This window comes from Mesocricetus auratus, unplaced genomic scaffold (assembly GCF_017639785.1).
Source record: "Mesocricetus auratus isolate SY011 unplaced genomic scaffold, BCM_Maur_2.0 contig_3176_pilon_obj, whole genome shotgun sequence".
NCBI lineage: Eukaryota > Metazoa > Chordata > Mammalia > Rodentia > Cricetidae > Mesocricetus > Mesocricetus auratus.
In genome coordinates this window covers 20,545-43,587 of record NW_024432352.1, presented here as the reverse complement: position 1 = coordinate 43,587, position 23,043 = coordinate 20,545, and the positions used below count along the sequence as shown (strand labels likewise).

The window sequence follows — 23,043 nt, the reverse complement described above, 5'->3', positions numbered from 1 at the left end:
GACTGTGTTTTCTTTTTATGGAAGGTGAGTATTTATTAAGTTGTTTTATAAATTTACATTTGTACTTTTTTATTTTCCAGTTTAAATTTAGATAAGAAACGAGGTTGCTTCACAAGTCAGTTCCAGGTCCCTCTCCCATTCCCTCCCCTCCTCCCGTGCCCTTCCCCCATCCCCCCCGTTATCCCCTCATTCCCCCAGGGAGGGTGAGGCCCTCCATGGGGGTGTCCATAGTCTGTCATTTCATATAGGGCAGGGCCTAGACACTTCCCCAAGAGTTCAGGGTGAGAGTGCATCTCACATTGTTCTATGGGAGTCCAAAGTCCGTGTGTATACTTGGGATGGGTACTGATCTGCTGCCCAAGGCTCAATAGATTGCCTAGGCCTCCTCACTCATACCCAGATTCTGGGGGTCTTGATCAGTCCCATGGTTTTAATGTCTCCATTTCAGCTTTCAACCTTTGCACTGTGGAAATATTTTTGTTATTTTTGGTTTCTGTTTTTCCTCTCTTCCATTTGTTGTAATTTTTTATTTGGTTTGATTTTCTTCCATTTCTTGCTTGCATTTTATTGCATAATTTCGTTTGTTTTAATTTTCCATTACTTTAAGGTTTTTTTCATAACCACTATGAGGGCCTTTATCATCTTCCTGAAGTTGATTTTAGGTTCTGTCTCTTGTCTGCTTCATCAACTTGGGCTGTTCTCGTCTTTCAGGTATAGAGTTTCTAGATACTGGGTATTCTGTTGCTGGGTGTGTTTTTATGTTGTCTCTTTCACATAATTTCTTCCAGTGGTTGCAAAAGATATTTTTTCCTTTCCTGATTGTTATATGACCACAGTTCCTTTCACGTTTGAGTGAGCAGCTCCAGTACTCTGGTGAATTTACTCTTGCATGGATGGAGACAGTACTATTACTAGGACCTTGGCAATCTTTGGTGTGGCTGGACCCTGTTGGGATTGGATTATCAGTGTGCAGTCCCCAGGTCTCTGGTGGTTCTGCTCTGGGCCCTGGAAGCCAGGCTGGAAACAGTCCCACCCTTACCTTGCTTGCCCTGTGTTTGCAGAGTGGGATTTGGATGCTGGCCGTCTCTGGATGCACTGGCTCCTTCCAGTATGGGAACTGCAGTATAGGCTAGTAGTGCACAGATTACCAGAAGGCAGACTGTAAACATGACCAGGCCTACCTATTCCCATGTGTGGAGAAAGGGACTGTGGTAATGGAAGTCTCTGTGTGCAGACCCCAGGTCTCTAGTCATTTTGCTTTTCTGATACACAGAATGTAGCATGAACCCAATGTCAGGCTGTGTGTCATTTATTTTTTTCATATTACACATTAGACTATGGGTATTATTGCCATTCACATCAAGACATTTACCATATGAATATTAAACATTTTATAATGAAACAATTTTTGTATAATGGATAACCATGCAATGCAAATATGTGGATGTACATAGAGAAAACATATATGGGAACATACACCCAGTTTACTTTTAAGCAATAGCACATTCAACTTATTCTAGTCATTGATATGTCTGGTCTATAAATCATTTCCATCTGTCTTTAGGGCACAAAGTGTTGAGTTTTCCTAGGTACAGAATTTCTTTCTTTTGGAGGCAAGACTGTTTACCAATCCCACAGATCTTAGGGAATTCTAACTTTCAAAACTGAGATTCTGAAATATCAATTGCATCTTCTGTTCTTTGCGTGTCCATGGTCAGAATATTCTTTGGTCAAGTTAATTTTTGCTTCTAAGACAAGACTGTTAGTAATCCAGACTGTGCTAATTGAACATTGAGTAGAGAAACTTTATCAGTCTCCATTTGCATCTTGAATTTCTGCAACCTCATATCCATGGCAGGAATTAATAATCTATGCATATATTCCTACCTAGAAAGAAAAAGAAAAGAAAAAATAGATAATGTCAATAATCCATGTAGGATATATTTGCAATTCAATGCAATATCACATAATATGTTCACATGGTATATTTTGAACACATGAACTAATGGGGAACTCTCTGGCAAAGAGTACTCATATTCAGGTGAATTTTTTAACAAATTTTCAACAACAAAAACATAGGTGGTTGGAATTGAAGTGCCTTCATTAACAACCAAAAGTATTAAATTGGGTTCAGGAATGTCATGTTTAGGTTTGAGTAGACATACTATTTGATGCTGTTTCCAACAGTGGCATTTCCACTATTCAAAATAAACCTGAGAGATAATATAAGCATCCTCATATCTGCAAAACTGTGAAGTAATGGAATTTTATATTGGAATATGGAAATCAAAGGGATGTTTTTGGAGATATTGGTGAGGAATCAATTTCTCACTGTGCCATGCTTTTAAGAAGTTTATTACTTACCCAGTGTGAGCTCCCATTGTGATTCCATGCACTCTTTCAAGTACACGTGTCAGCTTTGATTTAATTAATAATCAGATGTAATTGAAAATGACTGTGCAAAGTATAAAGCAGGTTGCTGAAGTCACAAACCCAGGTTTTATAGATAGCACTTATCTGCTGGAATAAAAGATCCCCCAATGCAGGAAAGGAAAAACTGAGGGTTGGTCACACTAATATTTCATGTTTTTTGCATCTCTGTTTTGTAACAAGTCACAAACTGAGGACATTTTTAAGCTGCTTTCCAGGATCTGAGTGTGAAAGCATGGACTGAAGGTGATTTTGCTTACACACAGAATAGCTCCAGGAAGGTAAAACCTTAAGATAAACTTCTTGAAAGGATCCATAAAGAAGGGGATTGACAGATGGCTTTATATATGTATATATATATATATGTATATATATATATATATTATTGAGCATGTAACTTTCAGTTTCCTCTCCCTCCACTTCCCCCATGCCCCAAAACTCCCAAGCACTCACACCTACTACATTGCCCTCTACTCCCAAGGGAGGGCAAGGTCCAACATGAGGGATTTTCAGAGTCTATCACATCATCCCAGTAAGGGCCAAGGTTCTTGCCCATGTGTCCTGGCTGAGAGAGCATCCATCCACGTGGTATCGGTTCCCAGAGTCCTTTACATGCCAGGAATAAATACTGATCGCCTCTCCAAGGAACCACAGATTTCCAAGGAATCCTCTCTGTTACCCAGGTTTGGTGGGAGGGTGTCTGGATCAGTCCCATGCTGGCCCCTCACTCTTCAGTCTGGTATCTATGTATGCCCCCTTGTTTAGGGCAGCTGTCACTGTGGATTTTCCCAGCCTAATCTTGATTCCTTTTGTCACCACTCTTATTTGCAACTGGGTTCCAGGATTTCAATTCGGTTCACAGCTGTGAGTGTCTGCCTCTGCCTCCATTAGCCACTGGATAAGAGTTCATGCTTGTCCTTTTGTGACTGGGTTACCTTACTCAGGTTGGTTTCTTCCAGTGCCAGCCATTTGCCTGTAAATTTCAAGATTCCATTTTTTGCTGAGTACTACATTGTGTAAATCAACCTCATTTTGTATCCACTCTTCAGTTGAGAGGCATCTATGTTCTTTCCAGGTACTGGCTATTACAAATAATGCTGCTATGAGCATAGTTGAGCAGATGTCCTTATTGTATGAGGGTACATATTTCGGGTATATACCTAAGAGTGGAATTGCTGGATATTGTGGTAGACTGATTTCCATTTTTCTGAGGAATCTCCATATTCATCTCCAAAGTGGCTGCACAAGTTTTCATTTGCACCAGCATTGGAGGAGTTTCCCCTTTCTCCACATCCTCTCCAGCATAAACTGTCATTTGTGTTTTTTATTTTAGATATCCTGCCAGCAGTGAGACGGTATCTCAGAGTTGTTTTTATTTCCTTTTCCTAATGGCTAAAGATATCGAGCACTTTCTCAAGTATTTCTTTGCCATTTTGGACTCCTATTTTGAGAATTCTCTGTTTAATTCTGTACCCCATTTTTAATTGGACCCTTTAGTGTTCTGGGGACTTCCTTCTTGAGTTCTTTGTAAATTTTGGAGATCATCCCTCTGTCAGATATAGCGTTTGTGAATATGTTTTCCCAGTCTGTGGGATGTCATATTGTTTTGTTGACTGTGTCCTGTGCACTGCAGAATCTCCTCAGGTCCCATTTATTAATTGTTGATCTCAGTGTCTGTGCTACTGTTGTTATATTCATACTAATTCGTTCAAGGATACTTCGCAACTATCTCCTCTAAGTGATTCAGTGTGGCTGGTTTGGTGTTGAGGTCTTAGATACATTTGGACTTAAGTTTTGTGCATGGCAATAGACATGGCTCTATCTACGTTATTCTATATGCCAGCACCATTTGTTGAAGATGTTTTCTTTTTTCCATTGTATAGTTTTAGCTTCTTTGTCAAAGATAAGTGTTCAAAGCCATGTGTGTTGATACCAGGGTCTTCTATTTGATTCCTTTGGTCTAGCTGTCTGCTTCTGTACCAATATCAAGCTGTTTTCAGGACTATAGCTCTATAATTGAGCGTGAAGTCATGGATAGTGATGCCTCTGGAAGTTCCTTAATTGTACAGGTTTCCCTTGGCTATCCTAAGTGTTTTGTTTTTCCATATAAAGTTGAGGATTGTCCTTTTAAGGTCGGTGAAAAATTGTGCTGGTATTTTGCTAGTGATTGCATTGAATCTGTAGATTGCTTTTGGTAAGATTGCCATGTTTACTACGTTGATTATACCTATCCAAGAGCATGGGAGATCTTTCAATTTTCAGGTATCTTCTTTAAAGACTCAAAGTGTTTGTTATACAGCTTTTCATCTGTTTGGTTAGAGTTACTCCAAGATATTTTATGGTGTTTTTGGCTATTGTAAATGCTGATGTTTCTCTGATTTCTTGCTCATCCCTTTTAATGTCTTCATATAGTTGGGCAACTGATTTTTTGAGTTAATTTTGTATCATGCCACATTCCTGAATGTGTTTATCTGCTGTAGGAATTTTCCTGGTAGTATTCTTTGGGTTGCTTATGTAGACTATCATATCTACTAAAAGTTTGATTTCTTCCTTTACAATTCGTATCCCCTTGGTGTCCTTTTGTTGTCTTATTGCTCTAGCTAGAACTTCAAGTACTATATTGAAGAAATATGGAGAGACTGGACATCCTTATCGTGTTCCCGATTTAAGAGGAATCGCCTTTTGTTTCTCTCCATTTAGTTTGATGTTGGCAGTTGGTTTGCTGTATATAGCTTTTATTATGTTTAGGTATGTTCTGTTTTCCCTGATCACTCTAAGACCTTTATCCTGAAGCGGTGTTGGATTTGTTCAAAGGCTTTTTCAGCATCTAGTGAGATGATCATGTCATTTTACTTTTTCAGATAGTTTATATGGTGGATTATATTGATGGATTTTCTTATTTTGAAGCATCCCTGGGATGAAGCCTTCTTGATCATGGTGCATGATATTTCTGATGTGTTCTTGGACTCAATTTGTCAGTGTTTTATTGAGTATGTTTGCATCAATATTCATGAGGGAGGTTAGTGTGTAATTCCCTATCTTAATTGTGTCTTTGTGTGGTTTGGCTACTAATGTAATTATATCCTCATAAAAAGAGTTTGGCTGTGATCCTTCTGCTTCTTTTTGTGCAAAAATTTGAAGAGTATTGGTATTAGCTTTTCCTTCAAATTTTCGTAGAATTCCCCACTGAAACCATCTGGCCCTGGACTTTTCTTGGTTGGAATAATTTTTATGGCTGCTTCTATTTCTTTAGGGGATATAGATCTGTTTAAAATGATTATGTCTTCTGAATTTAATTTTGTGAAGTGATATCTAAACAGAAAATCATCCATTTCTGATAGGGGAAATCCTGTGTATATGTGTATAAAGCACTGTTGGCCAATAGGGAAGCAAGATAGGTGGGACTAGTAGTCAAGCAGGATTCTGGGTAGGAGAAACACAGGGAATTAAGATGTGACTGCCATAGGGATAAGAAGCCCGGGAACTTTATTCCAGTAACAGAAATCTTAGATTAACAATTATGGGGTAAATACTTTAATCAGAGCTAGCCAGTAAGAAACAATCAAGGCCAACAACTTCATAATTAACATAGCATCCTGTTTGTTTATTTGGGACTGATGTGGCTTTGGAACCAGGCTGATGGGAAGGCTTCTCTTTACACATTTCCTTTGGATTTTCCAGTTTAGTAGAGTACAGGTTTTCAAAGTATAACAAGATGATTCTTTGGATTTCCCCAGTGTCTGTTGTTATGTCCCATTTTTCACTACCGATTTTGTAAATTAGCATGTTCCCTCTCTTTTAGTTAGATCTGATAAAGGTTTGTCTGTCTGGTTGATTTTCTCAAAGAAACAATTCTTTGTTTCATTGATTCTTTATATTGTTTTGTTTGTTTCTATTTTGTTAATTTCAACTTTCAATTTGATTATTTCCCAGTATCTACTCCTCCTGGGTGAGTTTGCTCCTTTTTGTTATAGAGACTTCATGTGTTCTGTTAATTCCCTAGTGTGGCAATTCTCGAGTTTCTTTATTTAGGCACTTAGTGCTATGAATTTTCCTCTTAGAACTGCTTTGAAAGTATCCCATAGGTTTGGTTATGTTGTGCCTTTATTTTCATTCAATTCTAGGAAATCTTTATTTCTTTCTTTACCCAAGGTGATGCAATTAAGCATTTTTCAATTTCTATGAGTTTTTGAGGTTTCTGAAATTTGTGTTGACATTGAATTCTAATTTTAAGCCGTGCTGGTCGACAGGATACAGGGGGTTATTCAATTTTTGTGTGTCTTTTAACGTTTGCTTTAATGCCAAGTATGTGGTCGATTTTAGAAAAGGTTACATATGGAGTGGAGAAGAATATATATTCTGTTTTGTTTGGGTGGAATGTTCTATATATGTCTGTTAAAACCTATTATTTGATACCTGTTGTTATTTCCATTGTTTCATTGTTAGGTTTCTGTCTGGTGGACCTGTCCAGTGGTGTGAATCGAGGGTTGAAGTCTCCCCCTATGATTGTGTGGAGTTTAATGTGTGATTTGAATTGAAGTAATGTGTCTTTTATGAACATTGCTGCCTTTATATTTGGAGCATATATGTCCAGAATTGAGACTACTTCCTGATGGATTTTTCCTATGATTAATATGAAATGACCTTCTTCCTAACTTTTGATTAATATTAGTTCTAAGCCAATTTTGTTAGATATTAGAATAGCTACACCCTCTTGCTTCTTATGTCCATTTCATAAGAAAGCCCAACTCTTAACCTTGAGGAAGCATCTGTCTTTGAAATTGAGGTGTGTTTCTTGTATGTAGCAGAAGGATGAATTCTGTATTCATATCCATTCTGTCAGCCTGTATCTTTTTTATAGGTGAGTTAAAACCATTGATGTTTAGGAATATTAATGACCATTGATTATTGATTCCTTAACTTTGGGTCTGTTTTTGGTGGTGGCTTTATTTGTGAGTTTTCTACTTCTGATTTCTGGTAAAGTTAGATTATCTATTGTCCTTTTTATTTTGAGTGTAGTTAACTACATTGGGTTAGAGTTTTCCTTCTAGTACTTTCTCTAGGGCTGGATTTGTAGATAAGTATGGAATACATCTGGTTTTGTCATTGAATATCTTGTTTTATCCATCTATAGCGATTGAGAGATTTTTCTGGGAATAGTAGTTTTGTCGGCTCACTGTGGTCTCTTAGTGTTTCTAGAACACCTAACCAGGACCTTGTGACTTTCATAGATTCCATGGAGAAGTCTGGTGTAATTCTTATACTTTTGCCTTTATATGTTACTTGGCTTTTTTCCTTTTCTGATATTAATATTCGTTCTTTATTCTTTATGTTTGATGTTTTGATTATTATATCATGAGAGGACATTTTTGGTCCATTCTCTTTGGTTTTCAGTAAGCTTCTTGTAGTTTCAAAGTCATCACTTTCTTCAGGTTGGGAAAATTGTCTTCCATGATTTTTTTGAATGTGATTTCTGCACCATTGATGGGGGCTTCCTTTCCTTCTTATATACCTATTATTTTTAGATTTGGTCTATTGACAGCATCCCATATCTCATGGATGTATTGTTTTTTATCATTTTTAATTTAATTTTAAATAGCTTGTTTTACATGTCAATCCCAGTTCCCTCTCACTCCCCTCCTCCCGCACTCCCCTTCCCCCCACCCTCCCACCCTATTGCCAAATCCTTCCACATAGGGGATATTTAGAGTCTGTCATTTCACTCTGGGTAGGGTCCAGGCACTCCCCTAAGAGTCCAGGCTGAGAGAGCATCCCTCTTTTTGCTATAGGCACACGATGACTGTTTGTATTCCAGGGATAGACACTGGTCCACAGCTCAGGGCCCCATAGGTTGCCCAGGACTTCTCGCTGACACTCACATTTTGGGGGTCCAGAGCAGTCCCATGCTGGCCTCCCCAGTGTCGGTCTGGGGTCCAAGAGCTCTCCCCTGTTCATATCAGCTGTCTCTGCTGGTTTTGTCAGCCCAATCTTTGCCAATTTGCTCATCACTCCTCTCTCTCTGTCAATGGGTTCCTTGGGTTCATTTCAGTGATTAATTGTGTGTTTGCTTCTGCTTCCATCATTCACAGGATGAAGGCTCCCGGATGGGTATAGACATCACATTCATTATCAGGGATGGGCATTCGAGGTGGTCTCTCCACTATTGCTTAGTTTGCCAATTGGTGTTATCCCTGTATCTCACTCGAGGTCACTTTGGTGCCTGATCTGTCTTCTATCCTATGATTCCCTCTTCCCCCTTTTCTACCCCCACCCACTCAACTTCCTGTTCCCCCATGACCAACTCTCTTCCTCTTCACCCCCTCTCTTCTTCCCAGCTCCCACTACCCCCCCACCCCTCTCCGTGTTCCGAATCCATTCAGAGGATCTTATCTCAATCCTCTTCTCTTGGGTACTATGCATATATGCATATCTTTTAGGTTCTTTCCTGTTTCCCAGACTCTCTATCAGTGGAAGTGCAGACTGGCACTATACTGATCCATGGCTAAAATCCATATATGAGTGAGTACATGTTTATCTCCTTGTACAAAACTTAAGTCCAAATGGAACAAAGATCTCAACATAAATCCAGCCACACTGAAACTTTTAGAAGAGAAAGTGGGAGATACTCTTCAACGAGTTGGTACAGGAGACCACTTCCTAAACATACCGCCAGTGGCACAGGCACTGAGATCGACAATTAACAAATGGGACCTTCTGACACTAAAATGCTTCTGGAAGTCAAAGAACACAGTCAAAAAGACAAAAAGGCAGGCCACAGAATGGGAAAAGATATTCACTAACCCGACATCTGACAGAGGGCTAATCTCCAAAATTTACAAAAAACTCAAGAAACAAGTCTCCAAAACACCAAAGATCCAATTAAAAGGTGGGGTACAGAGCTAAATAGAGAATTCTCAGTAGAGGAGGCTAAAATGGCCAAGAGACACTAAAGAAAGTGCTCAACATCCTTAGCCATCAGGGAAATGCAAATCAAATCAACTCTGAGATACCATCTTACTCCTGACAGAATGACTAGAATCAGAAACACCAAAGTGGAATTGCTGGGTCTAGTGGTAAATTAATTCCCATTTTCCTGAGGAATCTCCATACTGATTTCCAAAGAGGCTGTATGAGTCGGCACTCCCACCAGCAGTGGAAGAGTTTTCCTCTCACGTTGATCCTACCAATCCAAGAGCATGGGAGATCTTTCCATTTTCTGGTATCTTTGATTTCTTTCTTAAAAGACACAAAGTTCTTGATATACAGGTCTTTCACTTCCTTGGTTAACATTATCCCCAGATATTTGATGCTGTTTTTGGCTATTGTAAAGGGTGATGTTTCTCTGATTTCGTCACTTCATCATCTGTATATAATAGGGCGACTGATTTTTTTGAGTTTACTTTGTATCCTGCCACATTGCTGAAGGTGTTTATCAGCTCTAGGAGTAACCTTGCGGATGTCACAAGGTATACTGCACTATGACATCACAATTATGCACTGTGACATCACTAGAGTGTACTGTGATATGACAATTATCCATTGTGACATCACTATAGTGCAATATGACATCACAATTATATATCATGACATCACTATATTGCACTATAACAATTATACACTGTGACATCACTATAGGGCACTATGACATCACAATTATACACTGTAACATCACTTTACTGCACTAAGAAACACAATTATCCATTGTGACATCACAATATTGCACTTGCGACATCAAAAATTTACATTGAGACATCACTATAGTGTATTATGACATCACATATCCATTAGGACATCACTATAGTGCACTGTGATATCACAATTATACACTGTGTCATCACTATGCTGCACTATGACATCACAATTATAACTTGTGGACTCACTATAATGCAATATGACATCACAATTGTACCCTGTGACATCACTATAATGCACTATGACATCACAATTATACAATATAGTGCACTATGACATCACAACTGTACATTGTGACATCAATATTCTGCACTATGAAACACGATTATACACGGTGATGTCATTACAGTGAACTGTGACATCAAAATTATACACTGTTACATCACAATACTGCACAATACCATCACAATTATACACTGTTCCATCACTATACTGCACTATGACATCACAATTACACACTGTGACATCACTATACTGCACTAGGACTTCACAATTATACACTGTACATTCATTATAGTGCACTGTGACAACACTATAGTGCAATATGACAACATATTTATACATTGTGAAATAAATATACTGCACTATAAGATTGAAACACTGTGATATCACTTTACAGCACTATGACATCAGAGTTATTGACTGTGACATCACAATACAGCACTATAGTATCACAATTATACACTGTGACATCATTATAGTGAACTATGAACACAATTATACACTCTGACATAACTATAGTGCAATATGACATCACAATTATACATCAAGACATCACTATAGAGCACTGTGACATCACAATTATACATAGTGACATCAATATACTGTATTATGACATCACAATTATACACCATGACATAACTATTATGCACTAAGAATACAATTATACACTGTGATATCAATATGCTGCACTATGACATCACAATTATACAATGTGAAATCATTACACTGCACTGTAACTTCACAATTATACAAGGTGACATAACTAGAGTGCACTGTGAATCACAGTTATACACTGTGACATCACTACAGTGCAATATGACATCACAAATACACACTGTGACATCACAATTATACACTGTGAAACCATTATGCTGCACTATGTCATAACAATTATACCTTGTGACATCACTATAGTGCAATGTGACATCAAAATTATACATCATGACATCACTATACTGCACTATGACATCACAATTATACTCCGTGACATCACTATAATGCAAAATGACATCACAATTATACACTATGATATCACTATGGTGCACTATGACAACACAATTACAAAATGTGACATCACTATAGTGCAATCATGACATCACTATACAGTACTATAACAATTACACACTGTGACATCGTAATTATACACAGTGACATCACTATGCTGCACAATGTCATCACAATTATACCTTTTGTCATCACTATAGTGCAATGTGACATCACAAATATAAGTCGTGGCATCACTATTCTGCACTATAACAATTATACACTTTGACAAGGCTATACTGCATTATGGCATCAAAATTATCCAATTTGACATTACCATACTGCATGATAACATCACAATTATACACTGTGACATCAATATTCTGCACTATGGCATCACAATGATACACCGTGACGTCTCTACTGTGCAATATGACATCACAATTACGCAATGTGACATCACTATACTGCAATACGACATCACAATTATAAACCATGTCATCACAGCTTCAGGTAAGATTGGGTCTTTGGCGGGGACCACCCGCCCATCACCCATCCCCTTGATCTTCCGGGCCATTCCTGGCATCCAGAAGACCTGCCCACACAGGAAAGACATCAGCCCCTCCAAGACCCCAACCCCAGCAAGTCCAGCTTCAGGAAAGACATAAGCCCTTCCAAGACCCCAACCCCAGCGAGTACAGCTTCAGGAAAGACATCAGCCCTTCCAAGACCCCAACCCCAGTGAGTACAGATTCAGGAGACCTGCCCACACAGCAAAGAAGTCAACAATTCCAAGACCCCAACCCCAGCGAGCCCAGCTTCAGGAAAGACATCAGCCCTACCAGGACCCAAACTCCATGTCAGCATCCCCAGCTTCAGCTGCAGGAAGGAAGGAGACCGGTGGAGACAGAAAGACCCCACCAGCACCCACTGGAAGAAGAGATGGGAAGAAGACAGAATAAGAGATCACTCAGCAATAGAAACACCAACATGACCCCACCAGAATCCAGGGATCCAACACCAGCAAGACACGAAAAAAACTACATAGATGAAGAGAAGGAGACAGACCTTAAAAATAATTTCATGAAGATGATGGAGACCCTCAAAGAAGAAACGAGGAAATACCTTAAAGAAATAGAAGAAAAATCAAACAAAAAATCCATGAAATGGGGGAAAATTTTCAAGAAATGAACAAATCTCTCAAAGAATCTAAAGAGCACCAAGAAAAAAACAACCAAAATAATTAAGGAAACGACTCAAACAGTTGAAGGATTGAAAGCTGAAATAGAAACGATAAAGAAAACACAGAATGAAGGGATGCTGGATATAGAAAAGCTGGGTAAACGATCAGGAACTACAGATGCAAGTATCACCAATAGAATACAAGAGATAGAAGAGAGAATCTCAGGTGTTGAAGACTCATTAGAGGATATAGAGTCGTCAACCAAAGAAGATCTCAAAACCAACAAATTGTTAACACAAAATATCCAGGAAATATGGGACACCGTGAAAAAGCCAAACCTGAGAATAATAGGCTACAATTACCTTGATACCCAAGCCACACAAATACACAACTAAGAAAGAGGTATGGGCAGACTCAGGTTGGTCCTTGCATAGAAGCAGGTCTTCTCTAAGCACATAAAATTCCCAGGGAAATGGGTTAAGTGATGTAGGGAGTTGCGGTTCAGAGCAGGGCCCTCACTCACCTGAAGTACCAGGAAAGGACTGGAAGATACAGGTGTGGGCAGACTCAGGCTGATCCTTCCAGGATGTGCAGGTCTTCTCTATGTGCATAAAATCCCCAGGGAGACAGAGCCCGGGATGTAGGGAGTAGAGATTAGTTTGGGCTCAGAAGATGGCCCCACTCACATTAAGTAGCAGCAGAAGACCAGAAGACACTGGTGGGGGCAGAATTGGGATAATTTTTCCAGGAGGCATAGGTCTTCTCTAGGTTCATCAAATGCCCAGGGAGACTGAGTCAGTGATGTAAGGAGTTGAGGCTCAGAGCAGGTCTCACACTCACCTGAAGAACCAGGAAAGGACTGGAAGACACTGAAGACTGGGGTGTGAGCAGATTCAGTGTGGTCTTTCCGGGAGGGCACAGAAAACACACAGGGAGAGGGAGCAGGGGAAGTAGTGAGGTGGAGATCAGAGCAGGGCCCCCACACACCTTAAGCACCGGGAAAGGACAGGAAGACACAAATCAGTGCAGATGAAGGGTGATCCTTCTAGGAGTCATAGTTCTTCTCTAGGCACAGCAAAACCTCAGGGAGACAGAGTCAGTGATGTAGGGATTTGAAGCTCAGAAGAGGTCTCACACTCACCTGAAGCACCAGGAAAGGACTGGCAGACACTGAAGACTGAGGTGTGGGCAGATTCAGGGTGATCTTTCTGGGAGGAGCAGGTCTCCTCTAGGTGCAGGAAACACTCAGGGAGACAGAGCCAGGGCTGTAGGTAGCTGCTGCTCAGAGCACGGCCCACACTCACCTTAAGCACCAGGAAAGACTGGAAGACACAGGTGTGGGCAGACACAGGATGATCCTTCTTGAAGGCCTTTGTCTTCTCTAGGCGCAGAAAATGCTCGGGAGATGGAGCTGGGGTTGTAGGGATTTGGGGCTCAGAGCAGAGTTCCCACTCACATTAATCACTGGGAAAGGACCAGAAAACACAGGTATGGTCAGATTCAGGATGATCCTTCCAAGAGTTGCTGAAAACACCCAGGGTGATGGAGCCAAGGATGTAAGGAGTTGGGGCTCAGAAAAATGCCTCCTCACCTTAAGCACAAGAAAAGGGCTGGAAGACACAGGTGTGGGCAAACTCAGGGTGATCATTCAAGTAAGCCTAGGTCTTCGCTAGGCACAGCAAATGCCCTGGTATATGGTTCGGGCATGTAGGAAGTTTGGGCTCAGAGCAGTGTCCCCACTCACCTTATGAACCGGGAAAGGACCAGAAGACAATGAAGACTGAGGTGTGGGCAGATTCAAGTTGGTCCTTCCAGGGCTAGACAGGTCTTCTATATGCACAGAAAATGCCCAGGTAGAAGGAGCCAGGGATGTAGGGATTTGGGGTTCAGAACAGGGACCCCACTCACCTTAAGCCCTGGGAGCAGACTGGAACACACATCAGTGGGCAGACTCAGGGTGATCATACCAGGAGGCATAGGTCTTATCTAGGCACTGAAAACACCAAGGTAGATGGAGCCAGGGATAAGGAATTTGGGATTCAGAGCAGAGCCCCCACCCAAATTAAGCACCTGAAGGACTGAAAGACACTGAAGACTGAGGTGTGGGAACACTTAGGGTGATCGTTCCGGAAGGGGCAAGACTTCTCTAGGCACAGAAAATGCCCAGATAATGGAGCTGGGGATGTAGGGTGTTGGCGCTCAGAGCAGGGCCCCCCACTCACCTTAAGCAGTGGGAAAGGACCAAAAGATTCACGTGTGAAAAGAAACTGGATGATCCTTCTGGGATGTGAAAGTGTTCTCTAGTTGTAGTAAACACCCAGGGCGACTGATCATGGGATGTAGGGAGTTGGGACTCAGAGCAGGGCCACCACTCAACTTAAGCCCAGGAAAGGACCTGAAGACAAGGAAAACTGAGATATGGGCAGACTCAGGATGGTCCTTCTGTGGGAGACATGTCTTCTCTAGCACACTCTAGCACAGAATATGCCCAGTGGAATGGAACAGAGGATGTAGGGAGTCGGGTTTTAGAGCAGGGCCCCCACCATCACTAAGCACCAGTAAAGTACCGGAAGACACTGAAGACTGACATGTGGGCAGATTCAGGGTGGTCCTTCTGGGATCAGAGAGATCATCTCCAGGTGCAGAAAACGCCAAGGGAGAAAAAGCTGGGGATGAAGGGAGTTGTAGCACAGAGCAGGGCCTCCACTCACATTAATTACTTGGAAAGGCCCAGAAGTCACAGGTGTGGGCAGATGCTGGGTGATCCTTCCAGGAGGCACAGGTTATCTCTGGGTGTAGATAACACCCATGGAGATGGAGTCTGGGATCTATAGAATTGGCCCTCAGAGCAGGGCCCCAACTAACCTTAACCACATGGAAATGACCAGAAGATACTCGTGTGGGCTTACACAGGCTGGTCCTTCCAGGAGGTGTAGGTCTTCTCTCGGGGAGAAAATGCCCTGGGAGGCAGAGTTGGGGATGTAGGGATTTGAGGCACATAGCAGGGCCCAGACTCAACTTAAGCACCAGGAAAGTACTGGAAAACACATGTGTGGGCAGAGTCATGGTGATCTTTCTGGTAGGCTCAGGTCTTCTCTAAGTGTAGAAAATGCCCAAGGATATGGTTTGGATGTAGGGGTTTGGGTCTCTGATCATGGCCCTCATTCACCTTAACCACCACGAAAGGACCAGAAGTCACCTAAGACTGAATTTTGGGCAGACTCAGGGTCATCATTCTTGGAGGGGCAGGTCTTGTGTAGGTGCAAAAAATTCCCAGGGAGATGGAGCCAGGGGTGTTGAGAGATGGGGTTCAGATCATGCCCCTTTCTCACCTTAAGCAACAGGATAGTAACAGAAGTTACTGAAGACTGAGCATCGGCTGACTCAGGTTGGTCCTTCTGGGAGGGGCAGGTCCTCTCAAGGCACTGAAAATGCCCAGTTAGATGAAGATGGGGGATATAGGGAGTTATACCTCAGAGCAGGGCACTCACTCACCATTGGCACAGGGACAGGAGTGGAAGACACAGGTGTATGCAGACTCAGGGTTATTCTGGGAACACAGATCCTCTCTAGGTGCAGAAAATGACCAGAGAGACAGAGACCTGGATGTAGGGAGTAGGGGCTCAGAGCAGGATTCCCACTCACCTTAAGCACCGGGAAAGACCAAAAGACCCTAAAGACTGAGGTGTGGGCAGAATCAGGATGGTCCTTCCGGAGGTGCAGGTCCTCTCTAAGAACAGAAAGTACCCAGGGAGGTGGAGTCAGGGATGTAGGGATTTGGGTCTCAGAGCAGCACCCACACTCATCATAAACACCATGAAAGAACCAGAGGACACTAAAGAATGAGGTCTGGGTAGACCCAGGGTGGTCCTTACAGTTGGGGCGTGTCCTCTCTTGCACAGAAAATGCCCAGGGACACTGAGCTGGGGGATGTAGGGTGTTGGGTTTCAGATTAGGGCCCACACTCACCTTAAGCACTGGGAAAGACTAGAAGACACAGTTGTTGATAGACTCAGGGTGATCCTTCAGGGAAAAGCAGGTCGTCTCTAGGTGCATAAAACACCCAAGGAGACAGATTCAGGGATGTAGGGTGTTGGGGCTCATAGCAGTGCCCTCACTCACCGTAAGCACCAGGATAGCACTTGAAGACACTGAAGACTGAGGTGTGGGCAGACTCAGGGTGATCCATCCAGGAGTGGCAGATCTTCTCTAAGCGTAGAAAATGCTCAGGGAGATGGAGCCAGGGAATTCAGGATTTAGGGCTCAGAGCATGGCCCCCAACCACCTTAAGCACCTGGAAAGGACCAAAAGACACTAAAGACTGATTTGTGGTCAGACTCAGGGTGGTCCTTCCAGGAGGGCAAAACGTTTTCTTCTATGATTCTGTAGAATATGATTTTGGCATATTTGAGGTGGGTTCATTCACACTCTTCTATATCTATTATTGTTAGGTTTGGCCTTTTCATGGTATCCCATACTTTCATGCATCTTGTGAGTTTGTGATTTATTGGAGTTAAGATTTCATTTTATCAATGAATTTATTTCTCCTAGTGAATTTTCAGTTTCTGCTATTCTCTCTTCTATCACTTGAATTACTTTGCTTCTTCCTGCATCTGTAGTTCTGCATTATTTACTCATCTTTTCTCATTCCAGATTTCCTCAGACTGTGCTATTTCATTGTCTCCATTTGAGATTTAAAGACTTACAGTGTTTGAATTGATTCTTGCAATTATTGGTTAGTCTTTTCTTCCATTTCTTTAAAGGATTTTTCCCATTTCCTCTTTTAGGGAATGTATCATTTATTGAAGTTGTTTTAAGATCTGTACAGAGATGTTCAGATGTTCCTGGTGTAAAGTCCCTAAACACATTTACCCCGATATTTTTTTCTGTTTTAGAATGTGTGCTTATAATGCCATCTTTGCATTCCTTCATGGAGTGGATGCAGGTGAGGTCTCTTCATCTCCTGGTGTTTACCAGTATAAGATTCTTTTCGAGTGGTTACAAGTAAGTTCTATACACTGATGGGTCTCTCAGTGGGTACAGGTGGGTCTGAGGCACTCCCTCACCTTATGGTTGGGAGGCTGTGAGCAGGATCAGCACAGGAACATCAATAGGTTTATAGTTGCTTGGTCCCCAGGGTTCAAGTGACCTGCTTGCAGTTCGCAGGCCAGTACATGCCAGCGAGGACAAGCAAAAGTTGAGACTGTGAGAGGCCCCAAGCTCACCTCTATCCAGAGTTGTGGTGGGAGTATCCCATCAATGTCAGAAGACTCACATTTGCTTGGTCTACCAGGGGGAGTCACCCTTGTTTGTGATTCAAAATTTGTTCAAATGTCAGGTATTTAACTCAGAGTTTTGCTCTCTCTGCCTGCCACCTTTTGGGACTAGAGGAATTCAACACCACCCTGAGCTTGAAAAGTTGTCAGGTTTTATTTTGAGAGTGTGTATAAGTGGAACAATATTGGCTGTACTGAAAATCACTCTGTAAAGCAGAATAGCCACAAACTCACAAAGATCCACATGACTCTATCTCCTTTGTACTGGGATTTAAAATTGTGCCAGGCATGCCTGGCAAAAACAGTTTTAATTGAAATTCAAAAGTAAAACTGGCATTGTGAGAAAAGAAAGAGAAAACCAGGAGGTCTAATGGTTCACAATGAACTTGTAGTTTGAGATGGGCTGAAAATTGTGACTTTTGACCATATCATAGGACACCTGTTGCGCACTGGTTTTAAAAACAGGCAGATATTTTTAAAGGACCCAAGTTTGTTCCCCAACATCCACATGGTTATCAATGTTCCTAGCTCCATTTCTAGGATATCTTATTCTCTCTCCTACCTATTATTGTCCGCAAGCAACTCATTAGCTACATGTGTACAATTCCTCAAAACACATACACAGAAATTAAATATAAATTATTAAATATAATTGTGCATGTAGGCACACTTCATAAATTTCACTTTTTGGATGCAGAGGCAGGGGGATTATTTTATGCAAGAATTGCAAGAAATGGAGGAAAAAACAATCCAAAAAATTCAGAAAATGCAAGAAATGGAAGAAAAGACAAACCAAAAATTTCAACAAATGCAAGAAAGAGAGGAAAAGAAAAAGCAAAAATTACAAGAAAATTTCAAGCGTGCAAGGGATGAAAGCTGAAATAGAGACAATAAAGTATGCAGTCTAAAGGAATGCTGGAAAGAGAAATGCTGGGCAAACAGTCAAGTACTACAGATACAAGCATAACCATGAGAATACAAGAGATGGAAGAGAGAATCTCTGGTTTTGAAGATACCCTAGAGGAAATAGATTCATGGACCACAGAAAATCTTAAGTCCAATAAATCCCTAAAACAAAATATCCAGGTAATATGGAATACTGTGAAAAGACCAAACCTAAGAGAAATAGGTATAGAAGAAGGTGAAAAATGCACCTCAAAGGGTCAGAAAACATATTCAACAAAATCCTAGAAGAAAACATGCTAATGAATGTACAAGAAGCCTACAGAACACCAGAGTGTACCACAAAAGGAAATCCCCATGCCACAAAGTAGAAAAAAGCAGAACATACAGAATAAAGAAAGAATATTAAGAGCAGCCAAGGAAAAAGTCCAATTAACATACAAAAGCAAATCTATCAGAATCACACCTGACTTCTCCATGGAATTTCTAAAAGCTAGATCGTCCTGGATAGATTTCTACCAACAGTAAGAAACCATCGATGCCAGCCCAGACAACTATACCCAGGAAAGCATTCAATCACTATAGATGGAGAACATAAGATATTCCATGACAAGACCAGATTTAAACAATATGTATCCACTAACCCAGTCCTACAGAAATTTCTGAAAGGAAAACCACAATCCAAGGGAGTTATCTACAAGCAGAAAAACATAGGCAATCGATAATCCCACCTTTACCTACAGTCAAAAGAAAAGAGGTGGAAATCCAAATATAATTCCCCACCATCAACTGTTGCAAGACAAACAAGAATGAGAAATCTAGCAAGATGAATTTTCAATCATGAACATCTATGCCGCAAATATAAAGTCACCCACATTCATAAAAGAAATATTACTAAATCTCTTCTCACATACAAAGCCCGACACATTTACAGTGGGAAACTTCAACATCATACTCTCAACTATAGACTGGATTATCAGACAGAAACGTGACAAAGAGCAAAGGAACAAATAGAAGTTGTGACACAATGGGAATTAACAGACACCTATAGAACATTACACCCACGTAAAAAAGAATATACATTCTTCCCAGCACCACATGGAAGCTTTACAAGTCTTGACCACATACTTGGAAACATCAAATCTCAGCAGGTACAAAAAATTGGAATAACTCCATGCACGTTATCACATCACCATGGTTTAAAATTGAATTCAACAACAACCAAAATGCAGAAACCCTACAAACTCATAGATGTTGAATAGGAAGGTCATTTTTGATAACCCTAAATATCCTGAAATGTCACTCCAAGGGCATGGCTATAGGTGGATGTGTATGAATTACTGGTGTAGAACATGATCACTAGTCATACAAAGTCAAGATCAAGGGCAAATCAGGCCACACAGGAGAGTATATTACTTAAAGTTATCCACTAAGAAACAAGGTTGCTTCACAAGTCAGTAGGAGGTCCCTCTCCCTTTCCCTCCCCTCCTCCCGTGCCCTCCTCCCATCCCCCCGTTATCCCCTCATTCCCCCAGGGAGGGTGAGGCCCTCCATAGGGGTGTCCATAGTCTGTCATTTCATATAGGGCAGGGCCTAGACCCTTCCCCAAGAGTTCAGGGTGAGAGTGCACCTCACATTGTTCTATGGGAGTCCAGAGACCGTGTGTATACTTGGGATGGGTACTGATCTGCTGCCCAAGGCTCAATAGATTACCTAGGCCTCCTCACTGACACCCAGATTCAGGGGGTCTTGATCAGTCCCATGCTGGATTCCCAGGCTGATGCCTGGGATTCAAGAGTTAACCTTTGTCTGGTCAGCTGTTTCTGGGGGTTCAACCAGCCCAGTCTTAATCCCTTTGATCATCAGTCCTCCCTCTCTGATACTGGCTTTCTTGAGTTCAGCTCAGTACTTAACCAGCCAGTAAATGAAGTTTCTGTTTCCCAGACTCTCTGGCCATAGAATTGTAGGCTGGCACTCCCCAGATCTATGACTAAAATCCATATATGAGAGAGTACATGCCATGTTTCTCTTTTTGTGACTGGGTTACCTCACTCAGGATGGTTTCTTCTAGTGTCATCCATTTGCCTGCGAATCTCATGATTCCATTATTTTTTTCTGCTGAATAGTACTCCATTGTGTAGATGTACCACATTTTCTCTATCCACTCTTCGGGTGAGGGACATCTAGGTTGCTTCCAAGTTCTGGCTATTACAAATAAAGCTGCTATGAACATAGTGGAACAGACATCTTTGTTATATGAATGGGCATCTTTTGGATATATGCCTAAGAGTGCAGTTGCTGGGTCTTGTGGTAGGTTTATTCCCATTTTTCTGAGGAATCTCCATACTGCTTTCCAAAGTGGCTGAACCAGTTGGCACTCCCACCAGCAATGGAGGAGTGTCCCCCTTTCACCGCATCCTCTCCAGCATAAATTGTCATTGGTGTTTTTGATTTTAGCCATTCTGACAGGAGTGAGATGGTATCTCAGAGTTGCTTTGATTTGCATTTCCCGGATGGCTAAGGACGTTGAGCACTTTCTCAAGTGCCTCTCAGCCATTTTAGACTCCTCTATTGAAAACTCTCTATTTAGTTCTGCAGCCCACTTCTTAATTGGGTCCTTTGCTGTTTTGGAGACTTGCTTCTTGAGTTCTTTGTAAATTTTGGAGATCAACCCTCTGTCAGATGTGGGATTAGTGAATATTTTTTCCCATTCTGTGGGCTGCCTTTTGTCTTGCTGACTGTGTCCTTTGCCTTACAGAAGCTTCTCAGTTTCAGTAGGTCCCATTTATTAATTGTTGATCTCACTGTCTTTGCTACTGGTGTTATGTTCAGGAAGCTGTCTCCTGTACCAATTCGTTCAAGGGTACCACCCACTTTCCCTTCTAAGAGGTTCAGTGTGGCTGGATTTATGTTGAGGTCTTTGATCCATTTGGACTTAAGTTTTGTGCATGGCGATAAACATGGATCGATCCGCATTCTTCTACATGCCAGTCTCCAATTATGCCAGCACCATTTGTTGAAGATGCTTTCTTTATTCCATTGTATATTTTTAGCTTCTTTGTCAAAGATCAGATGTTCGTACGTGTGTGGGTTAATACCCGGATTTTCAATTCGATTCCATTGGTCTGCCTGTCTATTTTTGTGCCAATACCAAGCTGTTTTCAGGACTATAGCTCTATAATAGAGATTGAGGTCAGGGATCGTGATGCCTCCGGACGTTGCCTTGTTGAACAGGGTTGTTTTGGCTATCCTGGGTCTTTTGTTTTTCCATACAAAATTGATTATTGTTCTTTCAAGGTCTGTGAAGAATTGTGCTGGGATTTTAATGGGGATAGCATTGAATCTGTAGATTGCTTTTGGCAGGATTGCCATTTTTACTACATTGATCCTACCTATCCAAGAGCATGGGAGATCTTTCCATTTTCTGAGGGCTTCTTTAATTTCTTTCTTTAAAGATTCAAAGTTCTTACGATACAGGTCTTTCACTTGTTTGGTTAGCGTTACCCCAAGGTATTTTATGTTGTTTGTGGCAATTGTAAAGGGTGATGTTTCTCTGATTTCTCTTTCAGCCCTTTTATCATCTGTATATAGTAGGGCTACTGACTTTCTTGAGTTGATCTTGTAACCTGCCACATTGCTGAAGGTGTTAATCAGCTGTAAGAGTTCCCTGGTAGAGTTCTTTGGGTCATTGATGTAAACTATCATATCGTCTGCAAACAGTGAAAGTTTGACTTCTTCCTTCCCAATTTGTATCCCCTTGATCCCCCTTTGTTGTCGTATGGCAATAGCTAGAACTTCAAGTACCATGTTGAAAAGGTATGGAGAGAGTGGACAGCCTTGTCTTGTTCCTGATTTTAGAGGAATTGCGTTGAGTTTCTGTCCATTTAGTTTGATGTTGGCTGTTGGTTTACTGTATATGGCTTTTATTATGTTTAAGTATGTCCCTGTTATCCCAGATCTCTCCAAGACCTTTATCATGAAGGGGTGTTGGATTTTGTCAAAGGCTTTTTCAGCATCTAGTGAGATGATCATGTGATTTTTGTTTTTCAGCTTGTTTATATGGTGGATTACGTTGATGGATTTTCGTATGTTGAACCATCCCTGCATCCCTGGGATGAAACCTACTTGATCGTGGTGAATGATTGTTTTGATGTGTTCTTGGATCCGATTTGCCAGTATTTTATTGAGTATTTTTGCATCAATGTTCATGAGGGATATTGGTCTGAAGTTCTCTTTCTTGGTTGTATCTTTGTGTGGCTTGGGGATCAAGGTTATTGAAGCCTCATAGAAAGAGTTTGGCAAAGACCCTTCTGCTTCTATTGTGTGGAACACTTTGAGAAGAATTGGTATAAG

The 23,043-nt window shown here is 41.2% G+C and overlaps 1 long non-coding RNA gene across 1 annotated transcript; it reads right to left on the bottom strand.

The window, feature by feature from the left end:
• Window positions 1-1,698: 1,698 nt before the first annotated feature.
• Window positions 1,699-13,732, bottom strand: LOC121138331. The gene is made up of 3 exons (XR_005875407.1): window positions 13,653-13,732; window positions 13,035-13,112; window positions 1,699-1,887 (listed from the first exon to the last, which is right to left on the bottom strand). It is a non-coding gene; the product is annotated as an uncharacterized LOC121138331 (long non-coding RNA).
• Between the last annotated feature and the right edge of the window lie 9,311 nt (window positions 13,733-23,043).